The 12,424-nt window shown below is 36.8% G+C and overlaps 1 pseudogene; it reads left to right on the top strand.

Moving 5' to 3' along the window:
* LOC149247320 (callose synthase 3-like) overlaps nt 1-12,424 on the top strand; it is a 73,149-nt pseudogene that overhangs the window by 54,793 nt on the left and 5,932 nt on the right.

Here is a 12,424-nt window from a genome sequence, read left to right on the forward strand (position 1 = left end):
TGTATATTCAGGCGTGACAGGATCCAACCCAAACATGGATGAGGCTTCCGTTCATTGCAACAGATGATGCAATATTCGATGTAATGGCGACATGGTCTCTAGAGTGGTGCGCTCCGGACTTGGTAGCATTAGAAAACAGTTTAGCACAACAGCAGAAGAAGGAAACCAAGTTTCACATCATGAAGTTAGCGGAATGGAAGCGCCAAGAACAGGAAGCACCCATGCAGCGGAAGGAGGCTGAGGCAGTAGTGACTATGCAGATGGCAGAAACCATAACCGTGCCCACCGAAGAAACCAAGGAAGGTCTGAAAATGTCCATTGAATAGGAAATATAGGGGGAGGTTGAGGCAGAGGAATGCACAACACAATCGACCCAGCTCAAGAGGTCGCACGTCCAGGAGAAGCCAACCGTACAGAAGAATACAAAGACAACGAAGACATCTGAGGGAGTCCTTCTTGACAATAGGGAACCAGTTCGTAATCTCACTAAGGATTCTCTTGAATAGTCGATGACAGAGCAAACCTCTGTGTTGGGGGTGCTCAGAGCATAGTTGCAAGAATTATAGGTGTGACCTCCAAGAGTGATGAGACCACACCTTGTGGAAGTTGTAGCCGAAATTGAGAAAATGGTGCGCACACGCATAACAAACTATTTAGTGTTACCGAAAGGTGTTGTCTTAGCAGAAACTGAAGGTGACATGTGGGGCTGGGGGTTGAGTTTGGCCGCCCTTCCCATAGAAACCCTATACCAACTGCAAGACGGGGTAATAGCTGAGCTTCATGCTAGATAGGGCTGCGCTCTCCAAGTCTTGAGTGAGCAGAAGGTAAATTTAGAACAACTCAGCCTATAGCGTGACAACCTGGACGCCCAAAACTAGGGATTAGAACAGTCAGTGGAAGAGGCATGTAGTAGCATTCCAGAGTCGGCCGTGTTGGAAGCACTCCCCACCGCTGAAATGATTCACCAACTGGTAGCTGGAGTCCACAGAACCTAGGAGGAGGCCGCGAAGGTTCAGTTTGAGCTGAACTTGCAGATCGCAGAGCTGCGACTGAAGACGCAGTCCTCTACACCCCAGAAGTCAGAGAGCAGCACCACCGCGCCATTCAATCCGAGTTGAAAGAGATAGAGCATGATCTATAGGATTGCATGGGATTGTTGGACCAGTCCCTCATCACGCTCACCTCACTGTAGGAGGACCCAACACTGTAGTAGTTAGAGACAGAAGTGCGACAATTATAGCAGGCCTATGACAATGTCCAAGGTACCACACAAACGGTTGCCCTTACTCAACGATTGGCCAAGATGAGGGAGGCGCAGGCTTTGAAAGAACAGGTGGATGCCGCACGCCAGAGGGAAGTAGGGCTTAAAGCACACATCCAACCTTGGCTCGAGGAAGCATTCACAGTCATTGCCATGATTGAGGGGAAGTTACCCCAGATGTAGGACACATATGCGCAAAGGCAAGAAGGTGCCTCTGACAACAATGCATCAGAGAGTCGAGCACAATTGATTCAACGGACAACAAAGGAATGTGCGGCAGACGTTCGCGAAGCGCAGAAGTTGTTGGATGGACTCCGAGAAAAGATCACCACACCAGCGCGATGACTCGAGGGTGAGTCACAATGTTTGTGTTGGGGGCCGATTGGGCAGCGGATCCCCGCATAATGGTTCTGGGGCTTAAAGCCCACAATTTTGGGGTAATGGTATTGTAAAAGCTCTGCAAAGTGCACGGAGCGTTAATTGTAATAAGTCAATTCAAAGGGTTATCCGCCCAGAAATAATGTAAGGTAATGGAAAGTGAGTCGGCCTACCCATGGTCCGCGGACCATGGGAATGTATAAATAGAGCGAGGCTCTAAGTATAGAAGTCAGTTCTAAGTTTTAGATCAGATCTTAAGTGATATGGGTTTTTGAATGAAATATTAACTCTGATTCTGTACGTCCAAGTGTTTTATCATGGTAGTAGATAGAGGCTTTGCAGCTGTGTGTGCGGAGGCCTAGTAGAGTCCACAGCTATGTGCGCAAACCCTTGCAGTTGTGTGTGCAGGGCAGGAAGTGGATTGTAATTGGAAAGGGTATTAATAAAGATAAGTTGGTTTTGGAATATTGCATATCTGTTTCTAAGTTTCTGTTTAAGCATCTGTTTATAGTTTATGATTGCGTGCATGTTCATTTATATTATGTATTGGGCCCACTTAATTTAGTTCAAGATCTATAATACTAATAAGCGCAGTAAAGGGTAAAGAAAATTCGCGATCTTCAACTAAGCCACGCAAAGGTAGTTGCACTGGACAGACAACTACGCGGAAGTAACAAAACGCGTAGAGTAGGATCGCAAGCCTTCCAAGACTCATCAATACATCCCAAGGGTGTGGAAACATGGTTCCAACGCCCTCCCATACTACCTCGAGTGAGACCTCAGTGCATGCTCCGTGGACTGTTGTCGAAAGGGCCGGTAGTTTCAGGATTTGTTTGGCTAAAACACTTCTAAACCTGGGTCAGACCCCAACATGCCAACATCCATTTTAGTAACAAGCAAGTTGATATAATATTATTTTACTTAAAATGGAAAATCAGCTATATAGATTATGAACAACATTGAAATATTTTTATGTTATTAATAAATTCCATGTGTTAGTTTGATATAAAACATGGAAAGAGTTACACACATGCTTCATATCTATATATATATATATATATATATATATATATATAGAGAGAGAGAGAGAGAGAGAGAGAGAGAGATATATATATATATATATAATGATTATTAAGCTCTTTTAGATAACCTCAAAAGAAATAAAATCGAATCAAACTTATTTGTAGTTTACATCTTGACATCTTTTAAAATAATTGTAATTTAACATACACTGATTGTGCACTAAAAGACACTTTCTACAAGCCAATATGACAACTAAAATTTTTATTCTGTAAAATTTTACTTCCTGAATGTTCTTAATTGAAGGTCTTAAGATAAGGAATTGATTGAAATACTTGTATAGGCAAGTAAATTTAGGAAAGTGTATAAAATTATAGGAACATATCATTAATTGTTTAAATTAACATACATTGACCACAATGAAAGACACTTTCTACAAATTCAATATTAAATTGATGTACATGATATATTTTAGTTCATTCTAAGTATCAAAGTAACTTGCATCATAGTAAGATTGTACTTATTTTCTTAGTCTATAAAACTAGAATCCAAAATTGTTATTTTGTAAAATTTTATTCCCTGAACATAATGTTCTTTATTGAAGATCTTAAGATAAGGAATTGATTGAAATATTTGGATAGGCAAGTAAATTTAGGAAAGTGCATAAAATTATACAAACACATCATAAATCGTTTAAACTAACATACATTGATTGCACTAAAAGACACATTTTACAAGTTAATTATTAAATTGATGTACACGTGATCATATTTTAGTTAATTTTAAGTATCAAAGTGATTTGCATCATACTAAGATCAAGTACTTATTTCCTTAGCCTATGAAACTAGAAATCAAAATTATTATTTTGTAAAATTTAACTTCTTGAATGTTCTTAATCGAAGGTCTTAAGTTAAGGAATTGATTGAAATATTTGGATAGCCAAGTAAATTTAGGAAAATTCATAAAATGATATAAAATTATCTAAAAACATATCAATAATTGTTTTTTGGTATATTATATTTTGATATATATGACTTATATCATGTTATGACTAAGCTCATGTAGATGACCTCAAAATATATAAAATTTAATAAAACTTATTTGTTGAACATTAATGGTTGAATACATATTATAAAATTTAATTTAAAACTTATTTCAATCTTACTTATGTTTTTTAATTGAACCATGAACATATATTTTAGTTCATTTTAAGTATCAAAGTGGCTTGCATCGTAGTCTAAGATTGTACTTATTTTCTTAGTTTATTTCCTGAGAATTGAAATAATAAGCATCCATAAACTGAAATAATGTGAACATGCATCCATAAACTATCTATGTATGAAAATGTGAATGTGCCCTATGAAAAGGGCCTAAAAATATACAAACTATCTGTGATCTACTCTGGAAAGTATCACTTCTGGAACTCTTATGTATGTTCCGCTGCACAGAGTGAGTGTCCATAATATGGTACTACAATATAACATATTCAAATTCAAATTGATTAGAACATTATTTTTGCAAAATAAAAAAATATATAAATAAATGATTTTGAATTGTGCATTTAATTAGTCCCCTACCTGTCACTCAGTCGAGTGCAAATCGAATTCAAGTGGGATGGGGGTCTAATCAATCTGGGTTTGGTCCTCCCCTGCATGTGGCTCAATGACTCCATACCCAAAATCCCACTCATGTGTCCACATAATTGCATCATCAACACCACTCTGCATCTGGTCCTATGTACACAAGGGAAAAGACAAATTATAATCAGTTTATGAATTAATTAGCATGCATACATGTAACTTAAGAAAATAAAATGTTGAAATCTTAGGAATAATTTTTTTTACCTCAATTATTGGTCCATGTGGTTATACATAGTGAATCTCCTCCACATGAGTTTTATGAGGTGGATGTAGAGGTGGAGTAGACTGAGCCATGGAGACATGCACTACAGGAGGCTGCTCTGGTTGGTCAACTGCACCCTTAGATGACCTTAGGAGGTCATTTTTGTAGTTGGGTTGTGCATGCATGTTATCATGAACTTATTAATATAAATGCAATTTGATATATACTTATCAACGTAAATAATGTATAATTTAAAGATAAGAATCAAAAGTTCCATAATGTACCTGGTATGTGTCACATGGGTCATGCACCCTCCAAGTGTCATGGAAGGTATCACGACACTATTTGTATATGACAAAATTTTTTCATGCCCTAGAATCTCGAGATATGAATTATGTAATGCAACTGGTGGGCTACGAGGCAACGACGATGATTTCCTCATCTCTCCACGCAATGCGACATGTGCAATGGCCAATGTCCTCTACATGCTATCTATAATGGTATGCCTAGTCTCAACGTCGAGCTATAATGACCTCTCTAGATCCATCGATAATACCATGCTCTAAGATGATCATGGAAATAATATCAAAGGTAGTGATACATGTGCAGGATCCCTACGAGCCCCAACACATTCATAACTACGTCCTAAGCCAAGACCATAAAACTTAGATCTAGCGCTTGTGTAATCCAACCTCATATGTAGCAAAAACTCTACATATATATGTTTTTCTAAGTAAATGTGGATTTGGTCATAGTGGCAGAACTAGCCCAAACCTCCATTGAATTGATCATTAACAAAAGGGGTTGCATCAACATTCTTGAAATATTTTAGCAAAATCAGACCAGCATGTCTAGCACGACAGTCTAGAGGGATTTCAAACAACTCCCCACGAACATCAATGTTCTTGGTGGCGTCTTTCACTACCTTCCAAGCATGTGGGCCTCTAACCTCTAACCTCCTAATCATATGTATGGAGTATAGGAGGTGGCTCTATGGGCCCACCCTCTGGTATGTCTCAATCAACCTATTGATGTTATCTAGCATTAAAGACAAACTACACCTAGTAGGATAACTAGTAGATATTGTATCCAACTCTCGTGTGATCCACGTCTCTTGGGCCCTAACATCCTAACCTATGATATTGGATATATCGTCGTTCAATGGATGGATCAATGCTAGACTATGATAATCATCTTCACCCTACTGAGGGTCTTCAAATAATCAACATAGTTTAATATACATAACAAACTAGAAGCATAATAACATATACATTAAATTCAAATATATCATTTGAAGACGATTTAAAAATTAAACATGACTTCGGGACATAAAAACATAAATTTTAAAGAGGATTTAAAATGAAATATGTGTACCTATAACATATGAAGAAGGTCCACTATACATACCAAGATCATCAACAGAGACAGAAACACTGCATATGAAACTATCACTGGTGTTGAGGGAGGATCTATGAGTGGAACACACACTCTATTATGGTTACGTGATATATCATGAGACCAACTATGTATAACAGATCCCTCAACACTCAGATGGGCTTTGATTAGGGGACATATGGGAGATGGCTCTACAAACTATATATAATACATATAAACTAATCCAAGAAAAAAATGTTAACATAGAGAGAATGTTGACAGGAAAACAATTTATAAACTCAAGTAGAATAATCTAGGTTGAAGTCATTGTTAAAATATGGAACTGAAGTCAAATTCCACTTTTTTACAAATCAATTAATATATATTATGATTGCATTGAATTTATTTTTTTGAGAGGACCAAAATTGACCTAAATATCACTCAAAACGAATAAGGGAAAGTGTACTTATGAAGAAAAGCCCACATGTGAGTATTTGATAAGGTCAACCCTAAAGAAAAGTGGACAACCTTGGAAGGATATAAATACAAGTGACCTCTACCTCATTTGGAAATAAGCATGAGACATTATTCTATCTTGGTTTTTGGCTCGCACAGGTCTAAGGCTTGTCCATGGAGGAACAAATTTGCTCGAAGATGAAATTATAGGGTTCGTAGCTCGCATTTCTATTTTAGGGTTTTGGTCCTCAGTCACAGGCATAAGACAAAGAGATCTTGATTGTAGCCACTCTCTACCAGGATCATCCATGCGACTGAAGCATCCCAATCACACACATAACTCCTCCTCCATGCGATCAAGACCTAAATGATGGAATTTTATTTATCTGAATATTTCACACAGTGACCCTAATGCTCAAAAATTACACGCAAACAGTGAGAATTCATTATAGGCTTTCGAATCAGGAATTTTAGTACAAGCATTGTTGGGTTCATTTCATGGATGTTTTAGTTGCTTTTGATGAATAGTTGTATGGATCATTGTATTCTCTTTCAATGAATAATTCAATGACAATCTAATAAGAAGAATAATTTGAAAGGGTTTTCCCCATAGTTGGTTTTTCGCTTGTCTCTGACCAATCCTGGTGTCTCTATGTGTGAATCATTTTCTTCTATTGTTCCTTTATGTTCTATTGCAATGATGATGATGATATCATTCTTTCTATATAATTGCATATATTGTTGAATAATGATGTAAACATGAATAATGCTATGATGTTATGGGGTTAAATTAATGTGTTTATGAAGAAATTCAATTATCAAAGCAAAGAAATGTATAGCCCTAAGAAAAATTAGCATGGTATCAGAGCCAAGCTTAATAAAATTCATGGAGATCACTCTTATGATGACACCATTGATGGATGCAAGAGAGGATGATGGAGACCTACAAGAAGTCTAGGGTTTGAAGAAAACATTAGGCAATTTTTGCATTAGGGTTTTATGGATATTATGAGGATAAGGTTTGGGAGAAACCCTCGTTTATGGAAAGGATTTGAGATATGAAATCTAGAATCCCTAGCATGGTCAATGTGAAGATGCTCAATCACTTGTGACAGATTTGATGAATCCCTAGATACGATAGCTTCTATTAGGCCTGGTTGATGATGAATTTGAAGAATATATATTGAAGGCAACAAGTGGAAAATGGGCAGTGATGGCTCTTGAAGGCTAGTTCAAGAGGGAGATGATCACCTCTCATTGAAGATAAGTAGTTTATGATTTATGATGCTCCTTTATTTCTTTACTTTTGTTTATAATTATGGATCTTATTATTGTTTTGATTGTTTATATTTCCTACATGTATATTTGAGTATGTGGATGCTTATAAACTCTTGATGAGTTGTGATAAGTGGATCCTTCGTGAGGATCATGGTTAATGCAAGAAGAGAGGAGCTAGTAAAGGTAACAAAGTGCTACAAGTTGCCTATTCAAATAAGAAGGTGCACAAGTATATAAACACTACAAGGTATGTATGGTGTTATGTTTCAGCTGTAATATTGATGACAAGGTAAGCCCTAAGGTATGATGAATGTATCCTTCACAAATCGTTCATGCATATGAAAGTGATTTGGATTCATGGTTCTTATAATGAAATGGTGCACTTGGTAGTAAACAACTATCTTACCTTTTAGAAGTGATGAACTTCTTGATTCTAGAAGCTACTTAATATTGATATTTTATATATTGATATACTTGATGTTTGGTTAACATCTATCATCTTGAATATCTTGATCCCATAAAGAAGGCTAGAACCTTGATTCTAATAGATGGTAACTTGATACTATTGATATTGTTTGTATCCATGATGATATAAGTATAACTAATGAGATTGATATTCAAGATATTTTGTTAACCATAGTTATGTTTTGATATGTTTAGTAATTATTGCATATGGTAAAATTGAATTCCCTAACTTGATGGATTGAGTTATGTGACAAATAAGTAGTTTTGTGATCATGACTCTAGAAGTATATTCCTATTAGCTATTTGACACTGACCCTCGATGAAAGATTGATATGTAATGGTGAATTACCTCATGCTAACTATTGGGTCGTGAAAAAGGTATGTTTTTCCTCTTCATTTACTTGATTAATCATATGGATTTCATGAATTTCCTCTCGTCTTAAACATATTCTCAAAGTAAGACCGTGAAAAATGAATGAAAAGTAGTGTTGAACAAGTTAAATGATTTTAGCATTAAAATCCGAAGTTTTCGCTTCTTTATGCACAAGATGACTGGATTAGACAATTGTTGTTCCTTTGGCTAAGATAGCAGCACCAAGAAAGGAAGATGTCGTTATTCCAGTTGCATGGGCCAAGCTAAAGATAGGAGGAAAAATGCGAAATGGATGTGAAGAATACAATTATTCAGTCGAGAAATCCTGAGGATCTTCCAATCCCAGGATAAGCTCCAAATTTTCTAGCATTTCATAGAGAATATAGAACGCTAGTAGATGAAAAGGAATAGTAACTTTTGTTATCATTATTAATTTTCAGCAAGACTATGAATGCATATTCAACCTTAAGGGTTGTAGTGATTTTTTAATTTCTTTTTGACAGTTGATGAAAAACTTGGAGTTTCACATTAAATCCATGTATTGAGCTTCTACAACAGTTCCTTCTAAAGGCTTTAGGCTTGGTCGCTCGAAGATCTACTGCTCATTTGTATTATGTCAATTATTCCTTACTGTTAAATATTTATATTGTTGTTCCTTCTACAGGTTGAGTTAGATTAAGTTTTATATCTCGGTTAATATCGTTTTTATAATTTACAGAAAAGTAATTTTTGTATATCATTTTTGTTACCTTGACGTATATGCTTTATGCAATTACTTCTAGCTTTGGATGCTCCTTGCAATTAGCATGATTTGAGTAGTTTTCTTTAATGTGTGTGGATTCGATTATTCAATTTGATTTCCTTTTGGCATTTGGAATATTAGATTAAGATCTTTGTCTGAAGTAGTTTGCAATTGATTTATCTTTTCAATTTTGAACTGTAGAATAATCTTTGTTTTGCATTTGAATTTCTAGAGTCAATGAGTTGTTGAGCAAATTTTTTATTTCTGCAATGATTAGTTAGGATTTATGATTATTTACCTTCATCCCATTCTCTGATTGTTATCACAAAAACAATGCTTACAACCTTGAAATAGAAAGATGAATCCCATGTTGACACATTAATGTCGTATTAAGATTGATTTATGAAGTCATCTTAGTGCACCAACATTTTGGCATCGTTGTTGGGGAGGTTGTCAGGTTAATAGTTAATTTGTATCTCTGAAGAGAATTGGGTATTGAAAATGAGAGGTAAGAACCTGCGTATATAGCAAATAAAAATATTTTTCCTAATGCCCGCTCTCAGTAGATACACAGGGGTTGTGTAGGTATGAATGACTAGGAGAAGAAAGACACGAATAGTTTAGAAATCAGTACCGAAAACCACCAAATCCCAAGGATTGGTGACCCTTGGGAGACCAACCTTTATAGACGAAATAATTAGGAGAGCTAAATCTCAGGCGTCAATATGACCCTGGACAGTATCTGGAAAGGGCTCTACTTTGGACCCTCAAGCAGCAAAATCACCAATTGCATCTTACATCGAGATCCATAGTAAAACTGAAGGATCTGAGCAAAGCTTTCAAAATACAAATAATCAACACTCTAGTCCTTCACAAGAGGGAGAATTGTGTAATTTGAAAGAAGGAGAGGGAAAAACTAGTGGAGGTTCTAAAGTAGACCCACAACCATCTGAATTAGGATCTCCTATGACCCTAGTTGAAAAAGAAGTATCTAAAATCCCAGATCTAGGTAGCATAGTAAATCCCCTTCGAATTTTGAATACTTCATCCACCTGGATAACACCTCCTGACCAAGAAATACCTGAAGATTATTGGCACATATTTGATCAAATGGAAAATCAACCACCTCAAGGTCAAATCTCGATGTTGGAATACCCTATTGTTGACCTAGTAGCCAATGCCCTGATGAAGTCCATTCCTTTACAAAATATCCCAACCTTTCATGAGATGACCTCAAAGGATCTGGATGCTTCTCTATTTAATTTTGATGTCTTGTACAGAGCATATGACTACACAACTGATCCTCAGAAATTGAAGTTGTTCCCCTCTAAGGAGCATCTTTTTTATGGTTGATGGGTTTGGGTGGAAGTACCATTAACTCCTGGGATGACATGAAGAATGCTTTTCTCACCAAGTACTAGGACTATTGTAGGACAAGGGATCTAAAGGATGAAATATTCAAAATGTCTGCAAAGGACAATGAAAATTTAAAAGAATATGTTGTATGGTTTCAGTATAAGTTGCAAATATCCCCCCACTCCACATTGCCAAAAGCAGTCTTGAAATCCATTTTGATAAAGGGAATGAGAGAAGAATGGGTAGAAACTTTAAATCTGATTGGCAAAGGTTACATTTATCAAGAGGAATATGATGAAATTATCTGATTGTGTATCAGGTGTTCGCAGGGCAATACACACATCGGACTAGGAGGGTGAGATTCCATGACTAGAGGAAGCAGAACTCCCAACATAGGCGTGACAAGAATAGATATCGGAAACCTCTTGGAATATTTCAAGACAGATATCTTGGGCACACTGACTACACAGTTAGACTTCTTGCATGCTAGAAAAACACAAGTTGAGGCAAACAAATGCTAGCCATATTTTGTCCATGTTTCTAGAAAAAACACAGTCAAAGAGAATGTCCTTTCGACATGATTCAGACGTGCTCTATATGCACCAAGGACCATGAAACGGATCAGTGTCCATCACTTCCCAGATTAAAAGCAGTATTCAAAGAAGCTAAGGAAGGAACAGAGTTGGCATACTTAATGGCTCAACATCGACAATGGCAAGTACGACCCTCAGGTATGGCACAAGACCCTTATTTGTTCTTTCCTACGCAATATAATCAACAACAAAATCCTGGAACAACATGGCAAGGTCAACCACACTTCTCTGCCTAGAAATCCCAACAGTATTCCATGTCACCCTAGTCAAACCAACCCTTCCCAGGAGCTAGCTAGCCGATTTTATAATGCTGTGCCCTCTTCTGGTAAAATGCAGCTAGTAATCCTTACCCTTCATAGTGGGCTGCTTCCACTTCACAGAACTTGAATTGGTCTCAAAACTGGCAGTGCCCTATGGGGATGAACAATCTACCCATGGGAACAGGTTCTCAACCTCAACCCACATTTCTAGGTCCATTTCAGAACCCTCAACCTTCAGTATGCCCCCAATTGCCAGCTCAACCAAATCTGAATCGTAATAATAGACCAGTTCAATATGTACAGATTCTTGAGAATTCGGATAATGACACAAAACCAGTAGAATGCAATGAGCTTCTACTAGGGTTAGGGTTCATTATTACTACAGTAGAAAATAAAGAGACTAAAAACGAAAATCAACCGCAATAAACCCTTCGATTTTGATTACCATGGAAATAAAATAGGTAGAAGACACAGTCGAAAAGTAGAATCCCGATAAAATTATAATTTCTTCTCCCCCATTCCATGAGAGACTAGCGATAGCTAAACCTATCGTCTATCCTAATTTTCATATCTTAGGGGAACTGAAAAAATTTTGTATAAATATTCTTCTCCTCCAGGCCATACAAGACATCCTGGTTTATGTAAAGACAATTAAGGAGTTATGAGGGAAGAAGCCTTGGAGGAAATTAAAAAATCCACCAATAGTATATGTGGTAGGAACTTTATCTAATATGCTTTTGGGTAAACAAGAACCCTTTAAATATGAAGACCCAGTAAATATTGTAGTAATGGTTCAGATACAAGGCTGCACCTTTCAGAATACACTAGTAGATCTTGGGGCAACCATTAATATTCTGACTTCTAAAACCTGCAAGGTTCTAGGCATTACAACTCGGGAACCCACCTCAACCTTATTAGAGCTTGCTAACATATCAGTTGTTAGACCTGAAGGAACCTTACGGGATGTGACTATTTTTGTCGACTCCTGGGAATATCGTGTGGACTTTCTAGTCATCAACCCAAGAA

The sequence above is a fragment of the Pinus tabuliformis genome, chromosome 7 (assembly GCF_031772625.1).
Source record: "Pinus tabuliformis cultivar Carrire ecotype Pingquan chromosome 7, CPIR1, whole genome shotgun sequence".
NCBI classification, from domain to species: Eukaryota; Viridiplantae; Streptophyta; class Pinopsida; order Pinales; family Pinaceae; genus Pinus; species Pinus tabuliformis.